The sequence below is a fragment of the Castor canadensis genome, chromosome 6 (genome assembly GCF_047511655.1).
Source record: "Castor canadensis chromosome 6, mCasCan1.hap1v2, whole genome shotgun sequence".
Taxonomy (NCBI): Eukaryota; Metazoa; Chordata; class Mammalia; order Rodentia; family Castoridae; genus Castor; species Castor canadensis.
Window position 1 is genome coordinate 81,148,809 of NC_133391.1, and position 11,429 is coordinate 81,160,237.

The following is an 11,429-nucleotide window of genomic DNA, read 5'->3' on the forward strand; positions in this document are numbered from 1 at the left end:
GAGGACTGCAATTCAAAGTCTGCCCAGACAAAAAGTTAGTAGATCCCATCTCAACCATAAAACTGAGTGTGGTGGAATACATTTATGATCCCAGCTACTGGGGAGGAGTAAAGAGGAGGATCGTGGTCCAGGCTGGCCCAGGCAAAAATGTAAGATCCTGTATGAAAAATAACTGAAGCAAAAAGGGCTGGGGCATGACTCATGAGCTAGGGTGCCTGCCTAGCAAGCTCAAGACCCTGAGTTCAACCCCAGTACCACCCCCCCAAAAATGTATATCTAAAAGATATAAATGGGGCTAGGATGTAGCTCAGTGGTAGAGCACTTGTCTAGCATGCATGAGGCCCTGGGTTCGATCCCAGCACCAAAAAAGACCGAAAAAAAGATATAAATGATATATATGCTACTATTGCCTCCACTAATGGAAATTCTCATTTAATTAATGAGAATTAATTACATGTAAAAACTCTTCTCAGGTTGGGCGCTGCTGGCTCACATCTGTACAGGAGGCAGAGATCAGGAGGATCATCATGGTTCAAAGCCAGCCTGGGCAAATAGTCTGTGAGATCCTATCTCCAAAAAACCCTTCACAAAAATAGGGTTGGTGGAGTGGCTCAAGGTGTAGGCCCTAAGTTCAAGCCCCAGTACTGCAAAAAAACAAAAAACAAAAAACAAAAAAACAAACTCTTCCCAGAATTGACAACCATTGATAGAAACTACTAATGAGGCCAAGGATTCCAAGCCTGTGAAGCTTGTCTTACTTAGTTCACTTGGTGTGTCAGTCTCCTATCTGCTGCTGTAACAAAATACCACAAACTAAATGTCTTAAAACAGCACACATTTATTTTTTACAGTTCTGGAGGTTAGCCATCTAAGTGGGCTGTGGGGCTGCATTCCATCTGGAGACTTTAGAGAATTCTAGATACTGCCTGAAGTCCTTAGCTTGTGCCTCTTATTACTGCTTCAGCACAGCTCCTTTCTTGACGCTCCCTCTTCTTAAAAGAATGCTTGTGATTACATTAGGCTCACCTACATAGCCCAGAGCACTCTCTCCAATTCAGGATTCTTAAATCACATTTACAAGGCTTCTTTTGCCACCTAAAGCAGCATTGGTGGGTTTTGGGGATTAGGTTATGGATAATTTTGGGTGAGGCATTAGTCTACTGTACCTGGTCTGTCGGCATAGTCATCTCTGAAGGGCAGCTGTGTTCCCCAAGGATGGCGATTAGCCAGGGAAAGAAATGCCCAGTCTCCTTCCCAAGAGTCACCTGTTCGCTCGGGAACATACTCCTCCCACCGGCAATAAAAAACTATACTATGGGATTCCGTCCCACCACACTCCTCTCTGTGAGGCCTTTTCTATTTCTTCTCTGCAAATAAAATTCCTTTGATGTTTGGTTGCATTCCTGCCTTTGATTTCTATCCAAGCACGGAACAAGGACTCTCACCACCCGAGAATTCCGTGGAAACCACGAAAGGACCCTCTTCTTCACCTGAGGTTGGTACAGGTTGTGCTAAACTGGAGGGGACTACCTAGGAAGTGGCTGTGACTGTCTGTCACTCCGATGGAGTCTAACCTCCAGGACAGCCCCCTCACCACCCAGGAGAGCCTCCTTACCACAGCTTAGCTACTGTGGAACTCTCAGTTCTCTCTCTCTCTCTCTGCTACATGGGCAGAGCTGAAACCTCAGTGCACCAACGCTTTTCTCTTAACTGTCGGTGTCCTCAGTAGATCAGAATGAGTGGCCATCCCTTCTGCCCTAGGCAACAGTGGTCTTCCTTTTTTTCCCCCATCAGATTTGGGTCAAAACCAGGCACCTGCCAGCCAGTTACATGTAAATAGTATGAGCTGCTGGTCTACAGGTGAGGCTTTGCTGGGATGTGTAAGCTCACTTCCTAAGAATCCCTCACAACCCTCTGTCTTCTTGCTCCTCTGTTTATGTGTCATTGCGAAGAGAGGGAAATAAAAAAAAAACAAAAAAGGATTAGGCATTTTTTCAGTTTTACTTCTTAGTGCAAAGTGCTCATTTACTGGCCCTAAAAAAAAAAAAGCCACCCACTTTCTATAGATTAAATACAATAGTCTAGGAAAAAAAATATTTCTGTCTGTCCTGCAGCTTGACTTTTCAGGCAGATGCAGCTGTTTTAGGACCCCCAGGTGCATGAATAATGACCCCCCCACACCAGGAACAAATGGGAGCAGTGTTTCTCTTCTTTGGAGTTACAATTCCAGCCTTCTGCTTAGGAGGAAGGCGAACTCCTGAAGAAGCCTCAGTAAGAAATGCAAAAGGACATGGGAACACAGTGGGCACCACATACAGCACTTGGCAGAACATGTTCCTGTGGTCTTCCCCTATATATGCTAGCCCTTCTGGCCATCCTTGGACCCCTTTTCAATAAAATCTTGTTTAAACTAGAGGCTCTTAATAATTGGAAAATGGCTAGATATACAAGGTTATAAAATAAATAAAGCGAAGATTTGGTTAAGGTCATGCCGGTAAGGGTGGTTGCAATCTGGGCAGACCCAAATGTCTTCCCCATGACCCTGGCGGTGGTGGAAGGAGACGGGAGAAAGGGAGCCTTCTCCACTTCTCCTGGAAGAGTATGGTTTCCGGTAGGGGAACCAGGTCTCTGGCCCTGGGGAGGCCTAGGCACATGAGACCTTCCTTAGAATGAACAAGTTTCCCTTATCCTTCTTTTACATGGGAGTGCAACAGTCCCAAATTCTTGAGGGATCTCACCTTCACTTGCTTATTAAGGCATTAGAAAAATCTTAACCCTGACAACCTAAGGAAAAAGACCCTCATTTTCTACTGCATCCAGGCTTGGCCTAAATATTCTTTGGGAGACCAGAACTGCTGACCAGAAGGGGAAATCATTGACTATAACACGATCCTACAACTAGACTTATTCTACAGAAAGGAGAAAAAACCCCTAAACTTTGTAGAAAATGTTATCTAGATGTGGTTGCCATTAGCTATCTTGTGGGCTTTAGCTCTAAAAAAAAAAAAAAAACACTTAAAAAATGGAAAAGAGAAAATGGCAGTTATAAGGCAACAAAAAAACCCCAAAACAAAACAAAACAAAAAAACAAACCTAGGGTGTTTACATTGGAGATCTCTATGGTAAACTGCTAAAGTTATATATATATATATATATATATATATAAAACTTTATATGTAACTATATAAACATTTTGAGATGGTTCTTATTGTAGAGTTAATGTAAAAAAATTGTTACTTTTACTCTGTTCTACTGCTACTTTTAAGAAAACCAGTTTTCAAACTTATTTCAATCAGGTCTCACTAAGATGCAGGCATTCAGGGGTTAACACTCCAGCTCAGTGCAGAAAAAAAGAAAAAAATTGTCATTTTTAAACCCTGACCACAAGCCTGCAGCAGAAATCTTAAAATTTGGGTAAAGAAATGACCTCAGCCTGTTTTATTCTGTTGTAAATAAAATCTGGGATTTAATCCCCTTTTGTAATACATGGGTCTATCAACAACTGAACTTTCTATAAATTGTTTTTATACAAAAAATAATTTTAAGGTTGCTTTCTTTTTCTTGCAAATATAAGACTCTAAGTTAAAAGGTCTTATGAGTTATTTTCAATAAGCAACAAAGAAATATAAAAGGTATTAAGGATATGGTTTTTAAAAATAACAGGTTAAAGAGAAAAATACTTCTAGAAAAAAAAAGATTATATAAAAAATCTTTGGCCTCAAAATTGTCTCAAAAAAAAAAGGATAAGGACAAGCTCCCCAGGGGGTAAAGAGTAAGTTGTCATGAAGGTTCAGAGTAGTTGTCATAAAAGGTGGAGCTTATAAATGCTTACGTAAGTGACTAAATTGACTAAAATCTAAGAGTTACACTAAAGGTTTTATAAGGTCAAAATTTAATGTACTGATGTTAAACTAAAACTTAATTCTCTAAGCTCATAACAACAAGGTGGAGGAAATTCTTGGCTTGGGAAGGTCAGACTGAGCCTGGTAATTTGGGGGAATCTCCATTGGCTACAGGTCAGCAAAACCCTGCTGTATGTCATAAGCCATCCGTTAATGTCAGCCATCAGGTTTCTTAACTCTACACTTAGTCCTCATGAATATTTACTTATGTTCTCTGCTGATTTTTGTCAGGGTTTTGCAGGTCAGCAAAACCCTGCTGTATGTCATAAGCCATCCATTAATGTCAGCCATCAGGTTTCTTAACTCTACACTTAGTCCTCATGAATATTTACTTATGTTCTCTGCTGATTTTTGTCAGGGTTTTGACTATTGAGATAACAGAGTCATAACTAAATAAAAATTCATTTAAGAGTTGGTTTATGTAAAATTTTCTAGATGACCTCATAATTGTGGATAAACAACTATTGCCTTAGGTGATTCTAATGCAGTTAGTAACCTATTGTGCCTGTGATTAGGCTATTTGGGGTCACTGACACTGCCCCTTCAACTAATGGGAAATCTAAGGGTTTACTCCAAGGGGAACAACTAATATGTATGTATAACCTCTAGAGAGCTGTGATGCTATTTCTGGCTCCTGTATATTAAATATATTTGCATTTTCCAAGTATATCAGGCCTTCTAAAACACAAAATTTAGATAAACAATGTAACAAAAAAGTTAATGGTACTGACATACTGTTCTGTTGCTAAAGTATCCATCAGAATTTTAACCATGGCTCTGTTAAGTTTTTGTCATTATAGTTCTGATGCTTCTGGGACATTTACAATTGAGTCCATGAAAAGTGACTTTAACAGGTACCTGTCAACCAAGCTTTTTAAACATCTACTTTATTAGATTTTGTCTTATATTGTCATTATTTAGATGCCTACTGCCTAAGAGCAACTCCTTCTAAATCTCTTTGTTGCTTAAATTTGGCCAAAAGGGTCTAGTTGGCACTGACTCCCACCTGACCTGCTTGTTCCTTCCTGCCTCCCCCCGCAATGTGGGACACTTAAAGAGAAAGCTAATCCTCACAAGGAAAGATCAAAATGACCACTTTTGGAGACAAACAGTTTGGAGACAAGGGGGGAATGCTATGAAAGTTCAAATGGAGTCACTTGTGCCAGACCTTTCAAAAAATTAGTCAAAGCCAAGAGAGTTAAAGCAGTGGTCCTCATGCATGTGAGGCTGTCTGGCATTAAAGCCTTTCTAGGCACAAACTCGTATTTTTGGCCAGGGCCTTCTACTTTAATAGGGACAAAGTGACTATTTCTACTGGCTCCAGACATTTCCTATGGTTTTTAAAGGTGGTGTTTTTAGTTTTGGACTTAAACAATGGGTTTTTCTTTGACTTATGAACCACAGCACTGGAGTTTCTTTTGGCTAAACAGGGAGGAGTATGTACAATTGCCAATACTTTCTGTAACACATATAAATACTTCAGGCATTGTACAGAAACATACAAACTACGTTCTCTAACAGGCAAAGTGGCTCTGGGAACAGTCCCTTGAAACTCAGGTATCCACACAGGTATGGGATCAAATAAAATCTTGGCTCCCCTCTACAACATGGTTCCTACCCTTTTTGGGGCCTATAGTTGCCATTATTCTCTTGTGTTTGGGCTTTGCATTCTAAACTTACTTCTCAAGTTTGTTTCCTCTCGCCTGGAATCCATCAAACTACAGATACTTTGACTTACTACCATGGTCCCCTTGATGACCCCTCTTGTGGTCAGCCCTGATGCCTCTGGCCCCTTCACTGTCCCCTTTTAGCAGGAAGAAGTCATTGAATAGACCTTGTCATCCTGTTCCTAATGGCAGTTAGGGTGATCATTGAGAAGGGGGACTTGAAGGGCCGACTGTGGGAGGCCCATGTATTCCCCAAACATGGTGATTAGCCAGGGAAAAAACGTCCCATCTCCTTCTCAAGAGACATCTGTTTGCACCAAAATCTTTGTGCAGAAACATACTCCTTCCACTGGCAATAAAAAACTCGTCCAACCCAACTTGGGGGACTACCAGATTCTGGCTCCCACTGCATGCCTCTCCATACGGGCTTTTCTATTGCTTAGAGAAGCAATGAAATTCCTTTGAACTTTGCTTAGTTCCTGCCTTTGATTTCTGACCAAGCATGGAACAAAGACTGTTACCACCCAAGAATTCCAGTGTAACAATCTCCAATATCAGAAATAACTAAAAAGAGCAACTTAACATTAGAAGGGAGCTAAATAAAGAATTGATTAAAAGAAGAAAAAAATCTATTCTCTCTCTATCCAGGGAAAAAAGATGGAGGTTTAACTTCTGGAGACTATAAGAGTAGGAGACACTGTTAAGGGAGGGTTTTTGTATTAAAAACAGATTGAATGGCTAAATATTGATGTGACTTCACTCACACAGCTTTCTTCCAGTAGGCTCACAGAATCCTGACAAGCAGACCTCTGTGTTTCTGGAATATTAAGACTCCTCTCTGGGGAATCTGGTCACCTCTGATGTTGGAAATTCTGCCCAAAGTGTCTCAGCAAGATATCCCTTTAGTGACACAGGCTGCAAATCTTTCATATGTGGTTAGAACTTCAAGGGTTTTGGTTCTCAGTCTTAAATAGTAATGTACAGAAAGCCAACTAATGTGAAAGGGATCAAAATGAAAACAGAAAAAGTAATCTGAAACAATAAATTATATCTTCTGAGGGCTGGGGCCTGCCTGGCTCAAGTGTTAGACCTCGGAAGTTTGAGGTCTAATACCTTCTGAGAAATAAGAAATTACATATATGAAATAAGAATAGAATGCTAGAAGGAAACTTACAGATGATGAAAGAGCTTAGAGAAATTGGAAAGATAAACTAAAAATTCAACAGAAAGTTTGGAAGATAAAAGCTGAGGAAACCTAAGTGGTAGAATTTAATGATAAAGACATGATAGAACAAAAAACATGCAAACAGCTGGAAACTGAATAACTCATTGTTTAATGAACAATGGGTCACTGATGAAATAAAAGAGGAAATTAAAAAGTTCCTGGAAGTCAATGAAAATGAAAACACAACCTACCGGAACTTATGGGACACAGCAAAGGCAATCCTGAGAGGAAAGTTTATAGCCATGAGTGCATATATTAAAAAGACTGAAAGATCCCAAATCAATGACCTAATGATACATCTCAAACTCCTAGAAAAACAAGAACAAGCAAATCCCAGAACAAATAGAAGGAGAGAAATAATAAAAATAAGAGCTGAAATCAATGAAATAGAAACCAAAAAAACCATACAAAGAATTAATAAAACAAAAAGTTGGTTCTTTGAAAAAATAAACAAGATCGACAGACCCCTGGCAAACCTGACTAAAATGAGGAGAGAAAAAACCCAAATTAGTAGAATCAGGAATGCAAAAGGGGAGATAACAACAAACACCATGGAAGTCCAGGAAATCATCAGAGACTACTTTGAAAACCTATATTCAAATAAATTTGAAAATCTTAAAGAAATGGACAGATTTCTAGATACATATGACCATCCAAAACTGAACCAAGAGGAAATTAATCACCTGAATAGATCTATAACACAAAATGAAATTGAAGCAGGAATCAAGAGTCTCCCCAAAAAGAAAAGTCCAGGACCTGATGGATTCTCTGCTGAATTCTATCAGACCTTTAAAGAAGAACTGATACCAACCCTCCTTAAACTGTTCCATGAAATAGAAAGGGAAGGAAAACTGCCTAACACATTTTATGAAGCCAGTATTACACTTATCCCAAAACCAGGCAAAGACACCTCCAAGAAGGGGAACAATAGGCCAATCTCCTTAATGAACATTGATACAAAAATCCTCAATAAAATAATGGCAAACCGAATTCAGCAACACATCAAAAAGATCATTCACCACGACCAAGTAGGCTTCATCCCAGGAATGCAGGGGTGGTTCAACATACAAAGTTCAATAAATGTAATAAATCACATTAACAGAAGAAAAGACAAAAACCACTTGATCATCTCAATAGATGTAGAAAAGCCTTTGATAAGATCCAACACCATTTCATGATAAAAGCTCTAAGAAAACTAGGAATAGAAGGAAAGTACCTCAACATTATAAAAGCTATATACAACAAACATACAGCCAGCATTATACTTAACAGAGAAAAACTGAAACCATTCCCTCTAAAATCAGGAACAAGACAAGGATGCCCACTATCTCCACTCCTATTCAACATAGTACTGGAATTCCTAGCCAGAGCAATTAGGCAAGAAGAAGGAATAAAAGGAATACAAATAGGTAAAGAAACTGTCAAAATATCCCTATTTGCAGACGACATGATCCTATACCTTAAAGACCCAAAAAACTGTACTGAAAAGCTCCTAGACACCATCAATAGCTATAGCAAAGAAGCAGGATATAAAATCAACATAGAAAAATCATTAGCATTTCTATACACTAATAATGAATAAACTGAGAAAGAATGTATGAAAACAATTCCATTTACAATAGCCTCAAAAAAAAAAATCAAATACCTAGGTGTAAACCTAACAAAGGATGTGAATGACCTCTACAAGGAAAACTATACACGTCTGAAGAAAGAGATTGAGGAAGACTATAGAAAGTGGAGAGATCTCCCATGCTCATGGATTGGTAGAATCAACATAGTAAAAATGTCAATACTCCCAAAAGTAATCTACATGTTTAATGCAATTCCCATCAAAATTCCAATGACATTCATTAAAGAGATTGAAAAATCTACCGTGAAATTTATATGGAAACACAAAAGGCCACAAATAGCCAAGGCACTACTCAGTCAAAAGAACAATGCTGGAGATATCACGATACCTGATTTCAAACTATATTACAAAGCAGTTAACAATAAAAACAGCATGGTACTGGCACAAAAACAGACATGAAGACCAGTGGAACAGAATAGAGGACCCAGATATGAAGCCACACAACTATAACCAACTTGTCTTTGACAAAGGAGCTAAAAATATACGATGGAGAAATAGCAGCCTCTTCAATAAAAACTGCTGGGAAAACTGGTTAGCAGGCTGCAAAAAACTGAAACTAGATCCATGTATATCACTCTATACCAAGATTAACTCAAAATGGATCAAGGATCTTAATATCAGACCCCAAACTCTTGAGTTGATACAAGAAAGAGTAGGAAATACTCTGGAATTAATAGGTGTAGGTAAGAACTTTCTCAATGGAACCCCAGCAGCACAGCAACTAAGAGACAGCATAGATAAATGGGACTTCATAAAAAAAGCTTCTGCTCAACAAAAGAAATGGTCTCTAAACTGAAGAGACCACCCACAGAGTGGGAGAAAATATTTGCCAGCTACACATCAGACAAAGTACTGATAACCAGAATATATAGGGAACTTAAAAAACTAAATTCTCCCAAAATTAATGAACCAATAAAGAAATGGGCACGTGAACTAAACAGAACTTTCTCAAAAGAAGAAATTCAAATGGCCAAAAAACACACGAAAAAATGCTCACCATCTCTAGCAATAAAGGCAATGCAAATTAAAACCACACTAAGATTCCACCTCACCTGTTAGAATAGCCATCATTAGCAACACCACTAACAGGCGTTGGTGAGGATGCGGGGGAAAAAGGAACCCTCTTACACTGCTGGTGGGAATGTAAACTAGTACAACCACTCTGGAAAAAAATTTGGAGGCTACTTAAAAATCTAAACACTGATCTACCATATGATCCAGCAATACCACTCTTGGGGATATACCCAAAAGACTGTGACACAGGTTACTCCAGAGGCACTTGCACACCCACGTTTATTGCAGCACTATTCACAATAGCCAAGTTATGGAAACAGCCAAGATGCCCCACCACTGACGAATGGATTAAGAAAATATGGTATTTATACAAAATGGAATTTTATGCAGCCATGAAGAACGAAATGTTATCATTCGCTGGTAAATGGATGGAATTGGGGAACATCATTCTGAGTGAAGTTAGCCTGGCCCCAAAGACCAAAAATCGTATGTTCTCCTTCATATGCGGACATTAGATCAAGGGCAAACACAACAAGGGGATTGGACTTTGAGCACATGATAAAAGCGAGAGCACACAGGGAGGTATGAGAATAGGTAAGACACCTAAAAAACTAGATAGCATTTGTTGTCCTCAACGCAGAGAAACTAAAGCAGATACTTTAAAGCAACTGAGGCCAATAGGAGAAGGGAACCAGGAACTAGAGAAAAGGTTAGATCAAGAAGAATTAACCTAGAAGGTAACACACACGCACAGGAAATTAATGTGAGTCAACTCCCTGTATAGCTATCCTTATCTCAACCAGCAAAGACCCTTGGTCCTTCCTATTATTGCTTATACTCCTTCTTCAACAAAATTAGAGATAAGGGCAAAATAGTTTCTGCCTGGAAGTGAGGGGGTGGGGGGGAGAGGGAGGGGGTGGGGGGAGAAAGGAAGAGGTGGGGGAAGGGGGGGAGAAATGAGCCAAACATTGTATGTACATATGAATAAAAAAAAAAAAAAGACATGATAGAAGAAAAATAAATTTGAGGACCAGTTCAGCATGTCTAATATTCAAATGAGTTCCAAAAAAAAAAGACAGAAGGGAGAGAAAATCATCAATGAAGTTTTCAATAAACATTACAGAACCTGTTGGGTGCTCACTCCTGTATCCTAGCTACTTATGAGGTTGAGATTAGGACTAAAGTTCAAGACCAATCCAGGCAAACAATTCTCAAGACCCAATCCCCAAAATAACCAGAGCAAAATGGGGTGAAGCATGGCTTAATTGTAGAGTACCTGCTTTGCAAGTACATAACCCTCAGTTTAAACCTCAGAAAGAAAAAAAAAAATCACAGAACACCAAAACAAAAGAATTCACAGATCAGAAGAATACAAGTTTCTAATCTGAAAGGGGCCCATTAAATACCCAGCATGATGGACAAAACAAAAACTGAAAATAAAATGAAACAAAGCCTCAAAGTACACTATCGTGGTATTTCAGAATACCGAGAACTAGATGTGACTTTCACTAAGAAAAACGTGGGTCAGAAAAGATCATGAACTAGAACTAGAATGGCATTTCTCTTCAGCTACAAGAAGCCAAAGGCCCATGAAGCAATTCCCTCAAACTTCTGAAGTAAAATAATTTCTATTTGTAATCCTATACCAAACCAAGCAGTGTAAATGTAGAACAACATTTTCAGAAAAACAAGGTCTAGGAATATTTACTTCCCTTCCATTTTTCTCAGAAAGATCATGAAGATAAGCTGCACAAAATACAGTGACACAAGAAATAGGAAATGAGATATGCTACTATAGGCACTCTACAATAGCAAAGCAGTGAGTGAATCAGTCCAGAAGAGGGAGAAGAGTGAACCCCGAGTGAAGCTGTGCACTAGACCTGAAGGGTAAGAGTTTAGAGGTAGGCAAAGGACTCCAGAGGAGTTTTTCAAAAAAGGGTGAAATTAATAAACTACTTGATTAGTGAGTGATAATCATTTTAAAAACTAGG